Below are 23,481 nucleotides of genomic sequence, written 5' to 3'. Positions count from 1 at the left end.
AGTCATTTGAGCCCATCAAAAGACACATAATTTTGTATTAAACCGTTTTCAATTATGAACACATTGAAACAATGACACCTTCCTGTGATGTAAAACACAAAAAAGTGGTATTGATTTCTTGTGGAATTTATTATAATGCTTCTCACAAAACCTTCTGTTCCTCAAAATGCATGAAACTTGACTTACACCATTTTTGCTTTAACCTCCTCAGTTATAGATGTTGGAATGTATAATTACAATGGTATCTTTAGTACATTACAGAATTTGACTGAAGTTTTCAGAGAGTAATTCGTGCGACAAACGACGTAAACGCAATGCCATTTTCTTTTTCTTACGTTTTTGTGGCATTGTATTCAACATTTTATTGCTTACTGCCATCATAAGGCAAACGTCGGTAGGTTACAGAGGACTGCGAGCCCCTTTACAATGCGATTAATTTCGATTTATTGAAGATATGCACATATGGTGGAATTTTAATAACTTCAATTAGAAGGGTCGCCAAATGGCAACATTTTGCTCATATACTGTCGTTAAAATTTCCTCACATGTTGCTTGTCTGGTGCTCAATGATGGTTACTATGGAACAATCAGGAACCTTATGACACTAGGATTTTATGCTGGTTGCTTCACTGAACACTTCTTGGAAAAGACTAATTATGTGCATATTGTTAGTTCCTAAAAGTAAGCGGTGAAGGATATTGGCAAAAGGATACGTCGGAGGGATCATCCTAGACGATACGAGCTATATAAAGACCAAAACGGCTAAATGTATTATTATGCCCAACATTAAGCACTTGTTTCTGGCATAAATGCTTTTCACACAACTTCAATTTTTCAGTATATAAGGAACATTTTTTGCTAAACCATTGCGGATGAAAAGGTGAGATTTGCAACAGGCTTTGTAGAAACCATAACACAAGTTCCTGTGGTGTAAAATTTTTCTAAGAGCGTTACTATTAGATTTATTTAAATTTTTGTAAAATAAAAACTGCTGTATACAACACACATAAATTTAAAAAAGAATGTAGAAGGAGTTCTAAGAATGATATTAAAAAGTGGTATACAGATTTTTTTATGTAATTACTGAGGATGACTTACAATGGAAAATCCAGGATAGAATGTAACAATGTCATGAAAAGGAAAGGTGGCACCCACCATATAACGAGAGCTGAGTCGCAGATAGGCACAACAAAAAAAGGCCTTTGTCGAAAATAGACGACACACACACACACACACACACACACACACACACAACACGACTGCAGCTTCTGGCAGCTGAAGCCAGACTTTTTTTGGGAGTGTGGCTTCAGTTGCCAGAGGCTGCAGTGGTGTGTGTGAGCTGCGTCAGTGTGTGTGTGTGTGTGTGTGTGTGTGTGTGTGTGTGTGTGTCTGTGTCTGTCGTCTATTATCGACAAAGACCTTGATTGGCGACGGCTTACATTGTGAGAGTCGTTTTGTTGTGCCTATCTGTGACTCAGCATCTCCGCTATATGATGAGTAGCCACTTTCCTTTTCATAATATTGAGAATGACCTATAATATTTTCAAAGCAGTAAGTAAAATGACCTTTGAGAAAATATTCCTCATTTGCTAGTATGTACCAGGTTTTCCGGTATGAAATGAGTGTTTTTTGTGAAAATGAAACACTAATTTTGAATTGAATAGTAAAAACATTTTATTCAAAGTACTGACCAATGCTTTCTATACATTGTGACCACCTTCCTAGCAATTTGTGGACACCACGCCAATAGAAATGCATGTCTTTTGAAGCAAACCAATCAGACACCCAATTTTCGACTTCTTCGAAGTGTTCCTCAAACAATGCGTGTCCCATTGATGAAAACAAATGGTAGTCACAAGGAGCCAAGTCTGGTGAATGCAGCGGGTGGGGTAGCAGCTCCCAGCAAACTGTTTTGATTGTATCCTGAACCAGGTTTCTTTGTGTGCAGCTGCATTGTCGAGTAAAGAAATTATTTTGCCGTGTCTTCTGGCCCATTCTGGTCTTTTTTCGGTCAATGCATAGTTCAAATTGACCATGTGTTGTCTATATCGATTCGCATTCACAGTTTCACCGGGTTTTAGAAGGTCATGATACACCACACCTTTCTGATCCCACCAAACACAGTGCATTGTCGTTTTGCCGAATCGATCTGGTTTTTCAGTCGATGTTGATGGTTATCTCGGATTAACCCATGATTTTTCCCGTTTAGGATTCTTAAAATAAATCCATTTTTGATCGCCAGTAACAATTCGATGCAAAATTAATTTTCTTTCATGCCTTTGAAGCAAAATTTTACAAATAATTTCGGTTTTTCCACCTGTTTTTCATTTGATTCGTGTGGCAGCCATTTTCCACACTTTTCAATCGTTCCCATAGCTTTCAAACGGTCGGAAATTGTTTTCTGAGCAACATTTAGCATTGCTGCCATTTGTTTCTGACTCAAAGTTTCATCTTCATCCAATATTTCTTACAATTTGGCGTCTTCGAACTTTTTTGGTGGTCTTCATTTCTTACATCATAATCATTATTTCTGAACCATTGGAACCATCTTTTGCATGTTGCTTCTGATAGATCATCATCACCATATGCCTCCACAAGCATTCGATGCGTATCTGCAGCACTTTTTTTCAAATGAAATCAAAAAATTAATGCTTTCCGTAAATCATCACTTTCTGGTACAAAGTTCGGCATTGTCAACACGATGAAAACATATGATGTTGTTTGTTCCATGACCTGATGTATACTAAATATCTTTGACAGATGTCATAACAACCAAAGAAAATTAAGGGTCGTACGCAACAAATGTTCCCTATCGACACATTTGTATCTTAACGCACATTTCGTACGAGAGCACCTGATATATTCTAAAATAATCCAGCGAAGTTCTGATCAGATTATTTGACAAAAAATCTAAAAAAGGGGACAGATTATTGCCCATAACGTTAAGGAAACATGTGCAAAATATGGTTCAGTTATCTGTCAACTGACTGTAGGCTATGTGTACCCATAAATTTTCTTATATATCCCCCCTTAATTGGTTGCTCTTTTTGACATCATGTATTACAATTTAGCAGCTCGAGTAGTATGGCATCGTTAACGTAGAGAGTTGTAGACATAGTGCATGTGATGAATACCATCAGTGAATCAATTATTACGCTAAGGTAAAGATTATCAGTGGGAGTAAAATATTATCAACATCATGGAAGGGTAGTACAACTATAAGCTAAGGGCCAAGTTCAGAAGTAGCTGCAAATTCTCTGCTAAGTTATTTGTATGTGGTTTAGACATCTCAGTGTCTTGTTCCCCGTAAATAAATTTCAAGCTGCTTCAGACAGGCGCGCGCTGACCTGTTCGCGGTGGTTGAGTATCCTGGGCGACGGCGGCTTATGGTTGAGTTCTATCTTCTCGTAGCTGCCGCCGCCGCCGCCTCCGCCGCCGCCGCCCGCCCCCGGGCCGGACAGACCGCCCCCGCTGTCGCAGCCGCCGGCAGCCTGCGTACTCAGGCTCTCCTCACCCTGCAACGTCACAAAACGAGATGGCACGCTTTCTTCTCATTTTACACTACATGCTGCGTCCTCCTGGAAGATATTGGACAATGCCTACACTTAAGACCGCCGATCTGCCTTTAACTCAGCCCCAGCATAAGCGTAGACTCCAGAGTTTAGTTTAGTTTAGCTACTTACTTGTTCCATCGATCAATAGCACGGAAAAACCGTTATGATGTGGAACGTGTCAAATACATAGGAAACAAGGTTTTTTTTTATTACATTATGGTGTTATACCTAAATATTTCTATTATCTATCCCATTCCTTTAAATGGCACATAATGCATATATTATACCGCCAGATTTATTTACTCATGTTCAAGAATTCATCTATGGTTTAGAAGGAGTTGTCAAGGAGGTATGATTTCAAATTGTGTTTGAAACTATTACTGCTGTCTGTCAGACATTTAATTTCATCTGGTAATTTATCAAAAACTTTTATAGCAGCATATTTTACCCCTTTCTGTGCCAAAGGTATGTTAAGTAAAATATAGTGTAGGTCTTTCTTTTTTTCTGGTATTGTAATCATGAATGTCGCTGTTGATTTTAAACTGGTCCATGTTGTTGAGAAAAAATTTCATTACTGAGTAAATGTACTGTGAAGCAGTTGTAAGAATTCCTAACCTTTTAAACAGGTGCCTACAAGATGTGCGACTATGAACCCCACACATTATTTTAACTACTTCCTTTTGCCCCAGAAAATTATTCCGTATGACATCAGAGAGTGGAAGTATGAGAAGTATGTTAGCTTACTAATTTCTACATGCTCAAAATTGGCAATTATTCTGATTGCGAAAGTTGCTGTACCTAGTCGCTTTAGGAGATCCAAAATATGAATTTTCCAATTGAGATTCTCATCTATATGTACACCCAAAAACTTAGTATGCCCTACCCTGGCTACTGACTTCTTTTCAAGTGATATGTTTATTGGAGGAATTATAACTTTTGCAGCAGAAAATTGGATGTACGGTGTTTTTTCAAAGTTCAGAGCAAGCCCATTCGCAGAAAACCAGTTAATAACCTTTCCAAAGACCTTATTTGTATAGTTTTCTATCGAATTTTCTTTTACTGGATTAATAATTGTGCTTGTATCATCAGCAAACAGTGTAAGTTCAGCAACTTGTTTCACATAAGAAGGAAGGTCATTCACTTATATCAAGAACGGGAGGGGACCCATGATCGAACCTTGTGGAACACCTAATGTAATTTCACGCCAGTTAGATGAAGTGGCAAATTCCTTTGAATCACTTGAAGCATATAAAGAGACTTATGCTTCCTGTTCTGTAGATATCCAGCCCAAGTGGCCGAGCGGTTCTAGGCGCTCAGTCCGGAACCGCACCGCCGCTACGGTCGCAGGTTCGAATCCTGCCTCAGGCATGGATGTGTGTGATGTCCTTAGGTTTGTTAGGTTTAACTTGTTCTGAGTTCTAGGGGACATATGACCTCAGAAGTTCAGTCCCATAGTGCTCAGAGCCATTTGAACCTTTTTTTGTTCTGTAAATATGACTTAAGCCACTCATATGCTGTTCCATTTATACCGTAGAATTGTAATTTCTCTAACAAAATGTTATGGTTCGCACAATCAAATGCGAGAGAGGGCGCACACGACAAACACTACATGATGCATCTGTCTGACGTCACACAAATAGTTCCCTAGCAGACGCCCTTCCGCAAAGAGTGAATACAAGCAGACGCTGGGCTCCACTGACCAGTTAGTATCTAAAGATAACTTTTGTACAATCGCCATCCAGCATTAGGACAGTACTCTGAAGAGACAGAGTGTCACCGAATAGCGATGTGCACATACAAAGGTGGTGGTAGCATCGCTTACACAAGGTGTAAGAGGGCAGTGCACTTGGGGATCTTCACTTGGACTGATTCATGCGCAAACTAGCAGACATTGAATGCGCAATGTCAGTTGGAGCTAGACGCACGGAATATTACATTTTGAAAATCGTTATTGAGTTCAATATTCCTAGATTCACAGGGTCAAGAGGATGCCGAGAATACCATATTTCAGGCATTATCTTTCATCACGGTCAACACTAGCGTCCGGCCTCACTTAACGACCGAAGCCACCGTCGTTTGCGCAAAGTTGTCAGTGCCAACAGACAAGCAACACTGCGCGAAATAGCCGCAGTAATCAATGTGGGAAGTACGACGAACGTATGCGTTAGGAAAGTGCGGCGAAATCTGGCGTTGGTGGACTTTGGCAGCAGACGAACGACTCGAGTACCTATGCTGATAGGACGAGATTGCCTGCAGCACTTCTCCTGGGCTCCATATCGATTAGACACTAGACGACTGCAAGACCGTGCGCTGGTCAGATGAATTCCGATTTCGCTCGGTAAGAGTTGATGAGAGGGTTGGAGTGTGGCGCAGATCACACGAAGCCATGGACCCAAATAGTCAACGAAGCACTGTGCAAGCTGGTGGTGGATCCATCGTTGCGTGGACTGTGTCTACACGGAATGGACTGGATCTTCTGGTCCAACTGAACCAATCATTGCCTCGAAATGGTTATGTTCGAATACTTGGAGAGCATTCTGCAGCCATTCCTGTACTCTATGTTCCCAAACAGTGATGGAATTTTAATGGATTGAAACGCCCTGCTTAAATCCGCAGGACAGAACAGACAGTGGGAATTGTGGAAAGGGGCCAAAAGGGGGCTGTCAGTTACACTCAAACACATATAACTTTATTCAGTTGTCCAAACAAATACATTAAAAATTTTGGAACTTAGTTATCGGCTGAATAAGCCACACTATCTGATGCCTTAAGGGCACAACCACTCAAATTTAAATACGGCTGAAAGCCATTAACTCAAAATTCAGACTGAAAACAGAATATTCAGAGGGCAGAAGGCCTCACGTAAATAAGTTCTATAATTTGGCTGAAGGCCCAACAAATCCAACACTTGAAAAGCAGAAAAGTTTAATTTAAAGATGGCTGAAGGCTCATGCCTGAAGACTGCAGATAGAATTAATTTTAAAAAAACACTAGTCAGAAGGCATTATGTTCAAGTAGGCAGAAGGCGCCATGCAGCCTGGTACCTGAAAGACAAGAACTTCTCATCTTGATACGTTTATATGTTTGGCGTCATGATCATTTGATGAATACGACAGTAGACCCAATTATTTTAGCACAACAGCGATTAGCTTCTACCAGGTGATGAAAAAGTCAGTATAAATTTGAAAACTGAATAAATCACGAACAAATTGACACACATGCTTGTAATGACATAGGGTTTTATTAGAATCGAAACAATACAAAAGTTCAAATAATGTCCGACAGAAGGCGCTTCGTCTGATCGAAACAGCAATAATTATCATTAAAAAAATGGTTCAAATGGCTCTGAGCACTATGGGACTTAACATCTATGGTCATCAGTCACCTAGAAGTTAGAACTACATAAACCTAACTAACCTAAGGACAGCACACAACACCCAGTCATAACGAGGCAGAGAAAATCCCTGACCCCGCCGGAATTAGCATAACAAAGTAAGACAAAGCAAAGATGATGTTCTTTACAGTAAATGCTCAATATGTCCACCATCATTTCTCAACAGTAGCTGTAGTCGAGGAATATGTTGTGAACAGCACTGTAAAGCACGTCCGGAGTTATGGTCAGGCATTGGCGTCGGATGCTGTCTTTCAGCATCCCTAGAGACGTCGGTTGATCACGATACACTTCAGGTAATGCCAAAGCCAATAATCGCACGGACTGAGGTCTGGGGACCAGGGAGGCCAAGGATGACGAAAGTGGCGTTTACCAATATGGGGTGGAGTGCCATCCTGGATAAACATCGTACATTCCAGCAGGTGTTTATCAGTCAGGTTGGGGATGGTGCGATTCTGTAACATATCGCCGTACCTCTCACCTGTGATGGTAGCAGTTTTGCTGTCCAGCGCCATCTGTTGGGGAATTTGTGAACTCTGTTAATATATATATATATATTTGGTTCAGATAAACCCCGTGTCATTCCAAGCATGTGTGTCAATTTTTACCGCTCTATCTACATTATTCCGTGGTTTATTGAGTTTTCAAATTTATGCAGACTTTCTGATCACCCTGTATATCGGCGGGAAATGACAGCGGATGTCCTTGGTAAAGAGAAAGTTTGAGTCTACTCTTAGGGTAGTAATACCAATGGCCTTGCCGCAGTGGTAATACCGCTTCCCGTCAGATCGCCGAAGTTAAGCGCTGTCAGGCTGGGCTAGCACTTGGGTAGGTGCCCAGCAGATCTGCCGAGCGTTGTTGGCAAGTTGGGTGCACTCAGCCCTTGTGAGACAAACTGGGAAGCTACTTGATTGGGCAGTAGCGGCTCCGGACTCGTAAACTGACATACGGCCGGGAGAGCGGTGTGCTGACCACATGCCCCTCCATATCCGCATCCAGTGACGCCTGTGGCTTGAGGATGACATGGCGGCCGGTCGGTGCCTTTGGGCCTTCATGACCTGTTCGGGAGGAGTTAAGGGTAGTAATCGTTATAGGCTACATAAACTTATGTGGTGCACTTTGCAGCTTTCCTTCCACAGTAACCGGCAGAAAAGTGGTTCCCTCTGAATGAGCTTTACTGAAATTAGCAGCCCCGCTATTGGTAAACAACAGTGGAACTAGGCGTGAGGCACCGACAGAAATCCATTTAGATTTTTCATTAAATACGCTGCGTAGTTAGCTTCTGTGCCATCTCATTTTTATTGAGACCTGGTTGCACAACGACTAGTGGAAAACTGCACAAATCACTCCTGTTTACAAAAAGCGCAAACCGGTCACCTGCAAAGAATTATAAATCAACCTCGTTGACGACCGTCTATTACTGAATTTTGGAGATAATAACTGCGGCTGTCGGAGCAGTACAAACGACAGTCATCGTACTTAGGTAAAATGTGCGTGAATCAATACTCACATGTGCTCCCGCCATGGATACTCAACGAAATCAAGCACCCCAATAGTGAGACGCAAGGCAACTCACCGAAATCAAGCGACCAGATGGTGAAAGGCAATGCGGCTCACCGAAATCAATTATCTAGAGGGTGAGAGGCGAAGAGACCATTTAAAATCAAGCCGCCCAATGGTGAGAGGCAAGGGTACTGACCGAAATCAAACATCCTGACAGTGATGGTCAAGGAACCTCGCCGATATCAAGTATCCCGATAGGAACTGAAAAATGTTACGTCCATGTCGTGGTTCCTGGATCAAGCTAAACGTAGTTTCAAACCAGACACTGAATCGGCTACTCATACTGTACCGCACAATCAAAGTTGCAACTGAAAGTAAATTTTGAATATCAATATAAACCGTTAGAACACATAGGTTTATGCTTACCAAGTAAATTAAATGTAGAACTAGATAGGCAATTTCTTAATTGCGGAAACAGGCACAGTTGACATTTGTCGATTACAGTGCTATCTACAATGAATGTAAAACAATGGATTGGTACATCGTGCGTATTTTTTGGCTTAGAATCCGAATAAACTATAAAATTGGGAAGTGGGGGGAGGGGGGGGGGTGTCCCATTTGAAATACAAAGATCGATCAGGCCACGCACGAGAGGTGGTTAGGAAGTGAACAGTTGTTTCACAGACAGATTTTCTCTTTTCTGAAATTAACTTTTCAACTAGATCGTTTTTTTTTTCGTACGACGAGTCGTTTCCGAGACGTTTCCTTGTATCAAGTTAAAACAAACATCCAGTATGTAAACCACGTACCAGATACGATCAACAGCACCACTAGACTGTTCGCTGACGATGTAGTTATGTACAGGGAAGTTCTGTTGTTCGAAGATCCTACAGAATTTCAGAAAAGCCATGGACTGAATTTACATTTGTTGTAATGGATAGAAGCTCTCTCTACATGTCGATAAACGGAAATTAATCTCTAGGTCAAAAAGATATAACCGTTTAGTACCTGACTACGAGGATTAATAAATTGGACATGAAATATGGGGATCAAGTAAAATCGCAAATTCATAAGGTCAGTGGAAGACAGATAAGTGTTTAAAGGGTTCTGAAAACATGCTGTATATCAGGAAACGAAATCACGTACGCTAGTGCGACTAATTCCAGTATATTGTTCCAGTATTTGGGGTCCGTATCTACTACGCATGAGAACAGATATTGAATGAAATCAGAGATGCGCTGATAGGTTCGCAACACGTTGACAACTGCAAGGCAAATGTTCGAGGAATTGGTATCCTTGGAAGAAAGACGACCGATTTTTCCCTGAACCTTGTAAACCTCGAAAATCTGCACCCGAAAATGATTGCACGACCATTACATTGCCGCCAACGTATATCTCGTGTAAGAAACTTCAGGGAAAAAAGAAGAGAAATTAGGGAGCATACACGGGTTCATAGACAGCAATTTTCCCGTCGTTAAACACATGAATTGAATAGGAAGTAAATATAGGAAGTTATATTGAGGCGACGTACTGTACAGTGCCATGCAGGATATTAATGCTCATTTCATCGATTAATGAATTTCAAGAGAAAAAGAGTGGCACAATGAAACGACCTGGCAGATAAAAGTTTATGCCGGTCTCGGGACCTTTCCCTTAGCAGGCAAACGTTATACCAGATGGCACCTCCAAGGACGACTCACGACTCGTCTTCACGCCTTTATTTCCAGTAGTATCTCATCTCCGAGCTTCCAAACTTCACACAAGTTTCGTCGAGGAGTACTAGATCCGCAAGCCACGCAGGAGAACTACTGTGAAGTTTAGAACGTAGTAGATAAGGCGCCAGCGGAAGTAAAGCTGTGAGGAGAGGTCGTGAGTCGTACATTGGTAGCACAGTTGGTAGAGGATTTGCGCGCGACATGTAAATGTACCGCGTTCGAGTCTGGCTCTCAGGTCTTATCTGCCATGACATTTCATATCAGTGCGCACTTCGCTGTACAGTGAAAAAAACATTCTGGAAGTAGCACAGTATACGGGAGATGTTTGATTTTGTAATCATCCACCCGTGAAGGTGCTACGGTGTCATTTTTAGGCTAGTAGGGCATTTTACATTTATTAATTGATAGACAGACATCGTTTCAGTCAGAGAACTCAAGAAGATGATGTCGATGATTTATTCGCATTATGAGATTTATATTGCGATCAGCTGCAGCGCCACCATTGCATAGGCCCCCGCTTAAGAACAACCTACTTATCGAAGGAGTGGGGTAGGGGTGAAATACACTCCTGGAAATTGAAATAAGAACACCGTGAATTCATTGTCCCAGGAAGGGGAAACGTTATTGACACATTCCTGGGGTCAGATACATCACATGATCACACTGACAGAACCACAGGCACATAGACACAGGCAACAGAGCATGCACAATGTCGGCACTAGTACAGTGTATATCCACCTTTCGCAGCAATGCAGAGATGCTGGATGTAGTCCTGTGGAACGGCTTGCCATGCCATTTCCACCTGGCGCCTCAGTTGGACCAACGTTCGTGCTGGACGTGCAGACCGCGTGAGACGACGCTTCATCCAGTCCCAAACATGCTCAATGGGGGACAGATCCGGAGATCTTGCTGGCCAGGGTAGTTGACGTACACCTTCTAGAGCACGTTGGGTGGCACGGGATACATGCGGACGTGCATTGTCCTGTTGGAACAGCAAGTCCCTTGCCGGTCTAGGAATGGTAGAACGATGGGTTCGATGACGGTTTGGATTTACCGTGCACTATTCAGTGTCCCGTCGACGATCATGAGGTGTACGGCCAGTGTAGGAGATCGCTCCCCACACAATGATGCTGGGTGTTGGCCCTGTGTGCCTCGGTCGTATGCAGTCCTGATTGTGGCGCTCACCTGCACGGCGCCAAACACGCATACGACCATCATTGGCACCAAGGCAGAATCGACTCTCATCGCTGAAGACGACACGTCTCCATTCGTCCCTCCATTCACGTCTGTCGCGACACCACTGGAGGCGGGCTGCACGATGTTGGGGCGTGAGCGGAAGACGGCCTAACGGTGTGCGGAACCGTAGCCCAGCTTCATGGAGATGGTTGCAAATGGTCCTCGCCGATACCCCAGGAGCAACAGTGTCCCTAATTTGCTGGGAAGTGGCGGTGCGGTCCCCTACGGCACTGCGTAGGATCCTACGGTCTTGGTGTGCATCCGTGCGTCGCTGCGGTCCGGTCCCAGGTCGACGGGCACGTGCACCTTCCGCCGACCACTGGCGACAATATCGATGTACTGTGGAGACCTCACGCCCCACGTGTTGAGCAATTCGGCGGTACGTCCACCGGGCCTCCCGCATGCCCAATATACGCCCTCGCTCAAAGTCCGTCAACTACACATACGGTTCACGTCCACGCTGTCGCGTCATGCTACCAGTGTTAAAGATTGCGATGGAGCTCCGTATGCCACGGCAAACTGGCTGACACTGACGGCGGCGGTGCACAAATGCTGCGCAGCTAGCGCCATTCGACGGCCAACACCGCGGTTCCAGGTGTGTCCGCTGTGCCGTGTGTGTGATCATTGCTTGTACAGCCCTCTCGCAGTGTCCGGAGCAAGTATGGTGGGTCTGACACACCGGTGTCAATGTGTTCTTTTTTCCATTTCCAGGAGTGTAGACGGAAAGCGGACGACGCGTAAATTCCCAAAATTTTAGTCACCCTGTATTTGAGAATTAGAAGAATTAGTGATTCGCTACAAACCCTACAGATTCAAGAAAGGAAAAAATATTTATAGTTTACTACGTTTCTGATGTTCATGTGCTAAAAGTACCGCATGAGTCATTATGTTATTGTTTTTACTTCTTTGCTAGTAGCTGTATTCGCGACTCATCTTCTGCATTGTGTGATCATACGCCACTAAATATATGTGCAAAATTATATCACTGTATGAAATGTGGTTCAGGAATCATGAGGTCATAAACAATCAGGTGCGTGGAAAAGTATCGGCTCTTGCATGACTTTTAAATTTATTACTTTCTTTGCTGCTAACAAAATACGACGGCAAAAGCGGGCGCCGCAAACAGCACCACTACGCGTCTTGCCGGTAACCATCCATCATCCACCAGCAACCGGCCAATCAAATCTGCGCTGCCTGTTCCGGTCCAGTCGGTGCTCCTCCAATCTCACCTGACCACAGTCATTCACCATGGTTAGAACTTCCGCTTTGGATTTCGATTTGGACTTGCACTGTCGTCTGTTCACGTACTTGCTTTTTATAGTGTATTTTCGGACACAGACTGTAACTTCGATCACTCCCCGATCGGGATTAGATCAGTACACGGTTACTGAGCGCTTATTCTAATCAGCAAATGTGGCGAACGGTTATACAACGTTTTTCCCACTGCGGAGGGACATCATTCTGTGACGTCCTCTGGCAAGACATTCACAAAATCGTTGTAATATATGTGAAAAAAAGAAACATTTATCTGTTTCTTTATTATTATTCATTTCTGTACGAAAGTTTGTCTCTGTAAAAATAATCTTTTTCATTTGTGTTTTTGTTCAATACTTATGTATCTGTATTTTGCAATTAACGTCTGTGGTCGGCTAGTGTAGAAATCTAATTAGAAAATGATAATTAAAATAGATATCAAAGATGCATATTAAATTGCCTATAAATAGTGGAGTTTAAAATATTACTTTCTCTGTCTTCTTGTAGCTGTCAAAGTTGTAAGAGCCTGTAACGCTCGACTGAATGCTTGGTTAGCTTTCTTTCGTTCCTTGTTTGAGAAAAACGCCATTGGAGGCTGATGAATGAAAAAGATGTGTACTTTAAATTTACGGGTGGTTTTTGAATATAGAGGTTGTTAAAAATACTTATAATAATTTATAGATAGCTTGCCCAGTATTTGATTCAAGATTTTTAGCCGTTTTCATGGCGCAGAGCTGTGCAGAGAATACGTGAGCCGCTGTCGCGGCAAATTCAAGTTAAATTGAATGAAACAGTTTTCCCGCAATTAAGTGGGCACGTAACGGTACAATAAAATTATATCTTTCAGCTTCCTGGAGACCTCAGAAGTGAATGGTGAATTTTACTATGTCATTTTCATGTGGACATGGGCAACTGCTATTACAAAATCAGTGGCGTAAATAATTTAAGTAAATTAGAGTAATAAATTTTACTTGTGTGATATCAAAGCCTGCTGTGATGAAACCTGTTGTGGCTAGTAATAACAAAAACAAATTTCATTTTTTATTTCATGCTCACGTGTTAGTCGTGGCAATCAATAGTATTCATAGATTAAAAAATCGACAGCAGCTTTTACGTTTTGCGAACATTGCATACTGTAACTTCTGTACGTATAATAAGAGTAATTTTCAGTGCATTTCAGAGAGTAAAGTAGCTAAGGCCAAAAAAATGGTTCAAATGGCTCTGAGCACTATGCGACGTAACTTCTGAGGTCATCAGTTAGGTTTAATTAAAACTAATTGAACCTAACTAACCTAAGGACATCACACACATCGATGGCCGAGGCAGGATTCGAACCAGCGACCGTAGCGGTCGCTCGGCTCCAGACTGCAGCGCCTAGAACCGCACCGCCATTCCGGCCGGCCTAGCAAAGGACATGTTTAATTTCATAACTAGTTACAGTACTGATACGGTGTTCCATTTATAACAAGCCAGATCAGGGTTATATAAAAATAGTTTGCAAATTAAAGATCATACGCGCATAGCAGGAAATCTTTTAGTGTTGTGTGAATCCCCACGTAATAGATCAAGGTGCACAAACTTAAAATATTTTCAACTGCAGAATCTAATAGTGAGAATCGCATTTTATCTGTTGTGCTCGCAACAATAAGCGATATACAGTTAATTAAAATATTATGCCATATAAACTGCATATAAAGTCATAACCGCGGTGGGGATTACGCGGCCATTCCCTCATGACCTCGTTGTTAACGGGATGTAATTTCCAGACTTCCTTCTCGACCTAAATATATAAATAAAATATCCATAAGCACCTGTTTAAATATACAGTGCCATGTACAGTCCATCTCCCGAATTTTGAAAACGCAATACATTTCTTAGTGTTCACAACTGATATTCATCAATGCCCGTATAATCCGTAGGTAATATAAAGGAATAGTGTCACGTGTAACTCAGTAGCCATTTCAAAAATGGGGCTGCGAGGAGTGCCTTCCCATAAATGTGAAATTAGACACTTTACATTAAAACAGAGTGTAAAAAAGGAGAAATATCCAAATTTATTTTCAAAATGCATTCGAAAAGCGTAGTGCACAACGGAGGAGTAAAACCCCACTGGGTGATCAGTCTGCCTTTAGCAAAGATAAGGGCAGCAGATCGACATTACGCGTTACTCTTTGTTACCACAAACAAGAGCTTAAGAAAAATCAAGCAGAGGATTTATCGCCCTCGATAAAGCGTTGGACGTCCACTGAGGTGACAAATGCCAACGGGATACCGATATGCACATATACAGACGACGGTAGTGTCGCCTGCACAAAGTATATAAGGTCAGTGCATTGGCGGAGGTGTCATTCGCACTCATGTCAGACTGATGTGGACAGGTTTCCGACACGGTTATGGCCACACGAGAGGAATTAACAGATTGAATAGTAGTTAGAACTAGTCGCATGGGTCATTCCCTTTCGGAAATAGTTTGGAATTTCAGTATACCGAGACCAACAGTGTCAATAGTGTGTTGAAAATACCGATTTTCAGCCATTCCCTCTCACCACGGACAACGCGTTGGAATGGCGTTTGCGGGCAGTTGTCAGTGTTAACAGACAAGCATCATTGCGTGAGAAAAGCACAGAAGTCAACTTTTGACGTACGACGAACGTATCCATTAGAATAGTGCAGCGAAATCTGGTGTTAATGGGCTATGGCAGCAGACGACCGACGAGAATACCTTTGTCTCTTCTGGGCTCGTGACCGTATCGGTTGGACTCGCGACGGCTAGGAAAACGATGACTCAGGATTTTACTTGGTAAGCCCTGATCGTACGGCTTGAGTATGGCGCAGACCCCACGAAACCATGAGCCAAGATTGTCAACAAGGCACTGTGGAAACTGGTAGTCGCTCCATGATGATGTGGGCTCTGAACAGGGAATGGAGTGGGTTCTCCTGTCCAAGTGAACCGATCATTGACTGGATAAGGCTATGTTCGTCTACTTGTAGACGATTTCCAGTCATTTATGGAATTCCAGTCCACAATCAACGATGGAAGTTTTATACATGACAATGCGTCAAATCACTGCCCACAATTTTTCGGTGTTGGTTTGAACATCTAGAGAATTGTAGCCAATGACCTGGCCACCCAGACAACCTGACATGGGACGTAAAGAGAGTTCGTGCACAAAATTCTTAACCGGCAACACATTCGCTATTATGGACAGTGGCAGCATGGCTCAGTATTTCTGCAGGAAACTTACAGCGACTTCTTGAGTCTATGCCTCATCGAGTGGCAGCACTAGGTCGGACAAAAGAGGATCCAACACGATATCAGGAGGTACGCTACGGTTTTTGTAACCTCAGTGTAAAACAGGAAAATCGTGCAACTTTACTACATCACATGTCCAGTAAATCCAGTATAGTTAATCTGAGACTGGTACAATTTTCGAATTCAGTTTTGAGGAGCATATTGCACAACGGAGGAGCAAACCACGACTGAACGGTCAGTTTGCCGTTAGGTAAGGTGAAGGCAGCCAAGAGACATTGCGCCATTACGCTTGTTAACGGAAGGGAAGCCTTAAGGAAAATCAAGCCAAGTTTACAGGATTTACCGACCAACAAAAAGCGTTCGACATTCTCAAATGTTGCAAGGTGTTCGAAATTCACTGAAAAATTGTTGCAAGCAAAACGGAAAGACGGATAATATACAGTACGTGTAAAAACCAAAAAGGAAAACTAAGAATGGAGAACCAAGAAAAAAGTGCTAACATTAGAAATTATGTATGACAGAGACGCAGTCTTTCTCCGCAACTGCCCATTCTTACTGCATCGAGGAAGCGATGACGGAAATAAAACTAAGAGTCAGGATTGAAATTAAATTTTAGAATAAAATGATATAAATGATAAACTTCGCTGATGCATTGCTATCCTCAGCGAAAGCGCGGAAGAATTACAGGATCTGCTGAATGGAATGAACTGTCTAATGAGCACACACTATAGACTGACAGTAGAACGAAAAAAGACAAAACTGATGAAAGTAGCAGAAAAGAGAACAGCGAGAAACTTAACATCGAAACTGGATACAAAGAAGTAGACGAAGTTAAGGAATTCTGGTGCCTAGGCAGCAAAATAACCCACGACGGGGGGAGAAAGGAGGACGTAAAAAGTAGACCTGCACAGGAAAAGGAATTTCCTCTGGAAATACGATTGGAAAATTGGAAGAGAAGAATCGAAGCGTTTGATATGAAGTACTATACAAGGGTGTTGAAAATTAGATGGACAGGTAAGATATGTAATAAAGAGGTTGTCCGCAGAATCGGTGAGGAGAGAAATATGAGGAACTACTGGCAAGAAGATGGGACAGGAGGATATATGAGTGGAAGTGCTATTTTCAGATGACTGATTGATTGATTTGGGGGAGTGTCGAAACAGTGAGATTATCGATCCCATCGGATTAGGAAAGGATGGGGAAGGAAGTCGGACATACCCTTTCAGAGGAACCTTCCCGGCATTTGCCTTAAGCTGTTTGCACACTGGACTCGCATTCGGGAGGATGACGGTTCAATCCCGCGTCCGGCCATCCTGATTTAGGTTTTCCGTGATTTACCTAAATCGCTCCAGGCAAATGCCGGGATGGTTCCTTTGAAAGGGCACGGCCGACTTCCTTCCCCGTCCTTCCCTAATCGTAAGAGACCGATGACCTCGCTGTCTGGTCTCCTTCTCTAAAACAACCCACCTCAACCCTTAAGCTGTTTAGGGAAATCACGAAGAACGTAAATCAGGATGGCAGGACGCGGGTTTGAACCGTCGTCCTCGCGAATGCGACTCCATGTGCTAACCACTGCTCCATCTTTCTCAGTTATTCTCAGACAAAAACTTAACACAGAAGAAGAATTGGTGGTTACTTCCATCAAACCAGGCAGTACACTGACCCAAAAAGTCTTGATTTACTGTGCGACTTAGAGAGAATTTTTTTTAGCATTCTAGAACAATTTGAAATTTTCGGTAGCCGTCAAAAACTCAACAAAATAGCAAATACCCAGGGTGTTTCAAGAAATTCAGTTGACCTTAAAGATTTAACGATGTATTTAGACGGTCTGTCCAGCTGCAACTCCTTAACTCAGCAACAACGCACGATATCCTTACGCAGTCCTAGAAGACTCTATAAACGGGCTCATCACTGGAAGACAGCGTTGTCGTATGGCGATTGGATCCAGCGTACACCGGGAGTTAAACCTGAGTCACACACCTCACGCGTACTGCATGTTTCTAGAACTTGTTTACTTGTGTTAAAGATGCGCTGCATATCAGTTTCATTGGTTTTTGATTTTGAAGTTCAGTAATATTTGACACCTAATGCCACATATTCCTCCGCCCTGCACTTTCCTTGGTCTCCTTCATCGCACTATGCACCATCCCATAGCCGACACAAATAACTTTTGAGTTATATGCCTGCACAGCAGAACTGGAAGGCGTTTTAGGCGAGTTTAGTGTTGTCTCCTTCAGACTAATTCCCTTCTGATTCCACTTTTTCCAGCACTTCTGCCGTTGATGGTAACATTTCTGAAACTCATCTTCTGTAATATCCTCCGAGACCCTCGTCAAAGTATTTTTGGACATCTTTGTGTCTCTTGACCGCCGTTTTGACTCTTGGAAATAGAAAAAAGTCGCACAGAGTGATATCTGATGAATAAGGTGGCTGTGGTAGTACTGAAATTTGTTTTGAGGTTATTAATTGCTATACTGATAGAGCAGTATAGGATGGCGCGTTATCGTGATGCAGAATCCAATTATCAGCTATGTTGGCATGGACAGGAAGATCTCTTTTACGAAGTCTTTCAAAAATTTCTCTGTAGTAATATTGGTTAACTGTTTGTCCAGGAGGCACCCACTCTTTATGAACAATTCACTTGGAATCAAAGAAGCACACAAGCATGCATTCACTTTTTATTTTGACATACTAGCTTTTTTGGTCTGGTTGATCCCTTTGAGCACCATTGCGAACTTTGGCGTTTTGAGTACTATTGTGATATTTGGCGTTTTGTCTGTGGATCGTACCGAAAAAACGAACTTTCATCACTAGTGATAACACGGCTCAACAGTTCTGGATTGATTTCCGTTTGCTCTACCAGATCGGGTGCCACATTTTTCCGTGTTTCTCGCTGTTGTGGTGTGAGATTTTTGGGGACCATTTTTGCACAGATCTTTCTCATACCAAGATTTTCAGTTATTATTACACGAACCGTTTCTCGGTTGATATACAGTTATTCTGCAATCTGCTTCATAGATAATTTTCGATCAGATCGTACCAGTTCACACACCCTGGCCAAGTTGAGATCCGTCTGTGAGGCTGATGGTCGCCCACTGCGGTCTTCATCTTCAACAATCGTTCTGCCTTCACTAAACATTTTATGCCAACGAAAAACTTGGGCTCTTGATATAACCTCCTCTTCGAAAGCCTTCTAAAGCTTACTTTGTCGTCGCGTTTTCACCCAATTTAACGCAAAAAGAAATGGCATACCATTGCAGAATATTATGCGGTTCCATTTCTGTGACGAGAGACACTAACGCGTGTTAACTTATTAAAGCACGACTGAACAGTTGCATCGATGTGCCGCTTGGACTAGAAGCAGCTTATAGAACAAGGCCAAAGATACTGTGCCTACGCAAGCCTGCAGGGTTGCCACATGTTGCAAAGAAAATCAGTCTCATTATTTTATTGTCGCACCTCATATGTTTTATTTATTACGTGCTACCTGGTTTTTTCTGAATGGCTTTGACCAGTAACTAACTGTAAACCCTCAGCTAAAATACAATTTCAAAGTTCTGTCATTGGTTCCTTCTTCTGTTTTTCAGTTGAAATGTTCAGTTCGAAGCTGCACATCAATCATTTGTGTAAATCAGCAGGAAATGAAAAAAATAAACTCCACTAGCCAATAGCGACATTGGCTCTTTCGAATACTGAATTTCCAATTCTGATGAATTTGTTTACAACTTGAATCACTTGTCACTCCTGCACAAGGTAATGAGGTCAGCCCACCTTCGAAATTTTTTTGGTACACTTTGTAGCGACTAATGTTTTATGAAACTCTTTAGGACCCTTCTCACTTCGAAAGAGACCTTGGACGATACACTTCATGTATGGACACTTCGAAAGTAAATGAACTTTACAGTATCTTGAAATACCATTGCTCTATACATCCTAATATTAAATGAGGGCTTTACAAAGAATACCACCTACTCTACCCAAAGTATTCCTTTCGACAACTGGTGTGTGAAGACAAAATCCTCAAACGCCGAACGATATCTCCAGGTAGCGTTAGAAAGTTATGACCTGGTTCGTAGACCTCTCATTACAAAAATAATAGTGTGTACCGGCAGTTAAATTGATCATTGTTGGCAGGATATATGACGCCCGAGAAAGAAAGATTCGAAGGAAAATTAAACCAAATTTCATTTGTCTGACGAATGCTGGGTCGGTCTACGGATATTTTGATGTGATGCCTGGGAGCCAGAGCAGTCTGTCTATCTGGAACCTGGCGCTGATAGAGAAAATCGTTCTAGAAGGTCCTCCAGAAACCATTGTCCACACGCGTGGATTAGACACGTGCTAGGCGAATGGTTGGGTTTACTACAAGGTCCAAACATTTGCACAAAAAAAGATAGGCGAAAAGAGCTTACAGATACTGCTGAAAAGGCTTTCATACAGGGACTTTCTTGGTAACTATATATGTACGAAAGTCGATTATTGGCGAGACAAACCTGAGATGTCCTGTCAGATGTCTGGACACGCCCATTAAAGACTTGGGGAACGCGAGTGGAGAGAGCCTCCGACACGAAGACATTCTGGTAGTAAAATTCATGATAGACTTTTAGCTGTTAGGCATGATGCAAGGCACTTCAACAACAGAGCGAAGGAGGTTCAGTACTTTGGCACTGAACTGATGAAGGTCAATAGTCGGTACATATGTTACTTTCAGCCACGTGTGCTTTCGATAATTATATGACAATTCAGACTTGGAGTTACCATTTTACTGCTCGATTTGAGAATTTGCAGTTATGCTTTAGGCGTTGTGACTTCGCAGTTTATTACGGGATAACATTCATTGCAGTAAGATAATTAGATGTGGAGCCGGTGGTTGTAAGGAAACGGCAAGGAGACGCCTCAGCTATGAATGACCACGCAGCTGACGCTATGTGGTCGAGAGAACGGGCTACCGCGTCACCCAGTACGAACGTTTACTCATTCTCCCTACGACTCTAAATAATCTATAGTAAATATTATCCAATTGTTTTCACACTTTGTGTACTACTTTTTGTTATTCACTAGAAGATCTAATCGAAATTTCAAATTTCTATTATAGTTTCGGAGACTGAAAAAAAATACCTAAAAGCCATAAAACCGAGTGTAAAATGTAGTTAGGAACAATTATGGTTTGTCTTTTGTTATCGTTTTAAATCATAACCAAAATTATAAATGGGTAGAATCAAGTAATTGGGATTTTTTTTCAAAAAACTTTAATTACATTGCATTTCGTAGTATGAAATTCATAAAAAATTAATATTTGTTTATTATGTTGTTGTATGAATCAATGGGAATGAAAGAGAGTGTATATGTGAGACATACATAAAATTTGATATTACTTTCTGAAAAAAAATTACGCAACTGGATCGTGGGAAATCTGTATTGTATCTACATTGCTGAGGTATATCAAGGTGTGATTGTTTTTGTAAGAAGGCAGCAAAAATATCAGTTTAAAAAGTAATCGATTTCTAAATTAATTTGAAGATTATTTTTCTTTTCGGTCTTTTTATTAAAGATCAGATTAATGTTTGCATTTAGAATGGCGTTAATTACTCTCTGAGATAAGGTTCGCCGAGACAAGTTTTGCCGCGAGAATGATGTAGAAGGATCATTCTGGTTGGTCAATCATACTGATCAGCCAATCAGGATTAAGCTGTTCCCGCACTCATAAACTTAGATATGCAGCCGCGCGGGATTAGCCGAGCGGTCTAGGGCGTTGCAGTCGTGGACTGGGCGTCTGGTCCCGGCGGAGGTTCGAGTCCTCCCTCGGGCATGGGTGTGTGTGCGTGTGTTTGTCCTTAGGATAATTTAGGTTAAGTAGTGTGTAAGTTTAGGGACTGATGACCTTAGCAGTTAAATCCCATAGATTTCACACACATTTCATTTCATTAGACATGCAAAGAGTGGTGAGGCATTGAGAGAGTCGATCGCAGCTATAGGTCATGGTAAATGTCACGGTGCTCATTATGTGTAAAATGAAGAAATATTGAGTCCTCGCGTTTAGTACGAGTCGTGACTAAAGCTATCGCAGTTACGAACATTTTGATGAAAGTTTGAAGTTTCTGGATTGTTTTTTTGTAAAGTTACTAGCGTGTACTTTCGGCCTTAGTGAAAATTCCGCGTCGCATATTCTGTATTCATTTATGGAGTATTTGGCAAGCACGTCTTTTATCTAAGACCATTGAATGAGACCGAATATAGAACTCGCAAACAGTTGTGAATCATAGACTGTGAGATCGGAAACATAAATGTATAGGACTTGTGTAGATTTCTGGTTACTTTGCGCATGAAATTTGTTGTTTTACTGGGAACTGAGAAGCATAGAACAGTACCTCACTAAATGTGGACTTGATAGCCATAAACATGTGTTATTAAGCAATAAACATTACTGGTCTTGAAATTTTAGGACGCTTATTTCAGGCAAAATGCACCATGTTACCACCTGAAATCTTGATAAATAAGAACCTGCAGGAACTGTTTCCACCACTAGAGTTTAGCGGACTCAGCAGGGTAGATATTAGGCGACGTTTTCGTCAGCGCTGCTTTTTCGCCGTCTAGTAAGTATACACGATTGCAGAGTGAAGAGACGTCGAGAGAAAGCCGAACTGAGGTAGGTGGACTTATAATATGAACAGTACGACGAATGTTCGAGACATATATTTTTAACCTGCTCCGCCGTAACGTCACACATTAACTGCACTCTTCCAGTAGCTCACGGGTACTGTACAGTAATTCAGATTGTCTAGTTCGTTGTAGCATCTAACACTGCTTGCCTCTTAGCAATTTTAGCCACCATGTTTAGTACAGTTACAGGCTTGATCAGTTTCGTTTTGGTACACAGCCCCTTTTCGGCGTAAAATGAAGTCTTAACTGCTTGCTTGGCACCTTACTTTTAGTCACATGTTTTAGTATTTTTACGTAACAAATTAGACGTGAAAAGTGTACTGTGGCATTTAATTTAGATTTTGTCACGTTTCCGTGTCATAAATTAATTGCATACTTCCGGTAGGTGATTGTTACAGAACAGAAATTCAGAATGCCACAATTGTTTGTGTGGTTGCCCCTTAGGGTAGTATTTTGACCACATATGTTTAATACAGTTACAGAGTTGGTCAATTCTTGAATGTACAATGCCTGTCACGTCTAGGATGAAATATTAAGTGTCAGCTTAGCTCGGTATTTCAACCACACAGTTCGATTATATATTTCTACTGTATCACATGATGCGTACCATGAGGAACATAGCCTCAAAAAGGCATAAGATGAAATGCTTATCTAGTTTGACAGATAATGTAGATGAAATATTTAACTGTGCCTTACATCAAGTGTTTTACACAGAAAGAACTTCACTTACCACATGAGCTGGTTAACCTATAAGTTGCATCAGAAGTAGTGTCGCATTATTTTAACAAATAATACAACATTTTAGATGTGGAAATATTAAATTTTAGCGTTCATTTGTGCCTTGCACCGAGTGCGGTAAACTAATCGAGCAACGCTGGCTGAGAAGTGCAGCTTAATTCTTAGAATAGATAATCT

The 23,481-nt window shown here is 41.9% G+C and overlaps 1 protein-coding gene across 1 annotated transcript in view; it reads right to left on the bottom strand.

Annotated features, from left to right (window-relative positions):
* LOC126278469 (coiled-coil and C2 domain-containing protein 1-like) overlaps positions 1 to 23,481 on the bottom strand; it is a 164,892-nt gene that overhangs the window by 112,858 nt on the left and 28,553 nt on the right. Inside the window, exon 2 of the mRNA XM_049978613.1 lies at positions 3,348 to 3,515. The gene's annotated coding sequence lies outside the window, so the exon portion shown is untranslated. The remainder of the gene's footprint in view (positions 1 to 3,347; positions 3,516 to 23,481) is intronic.

This window comes from Schistocerca gregaria, chromosome 6, assembly GCF_023897955.1.
Source record: "Schistocerca gregaria isolate iqSchGreg1 chromosome 6, iqSchGreg1.2, whole genome shotgun sequence".
Taxonomy (NCBI): Eukaryota; Metazoa; Arthropoda; class Insecta; order Orthoptera; family Acrididae; genus Schistocerca; species Schistocerca gregaria.
This window is presented reverse-complemented; position numbering and strand designations above follow the sequence as displayed.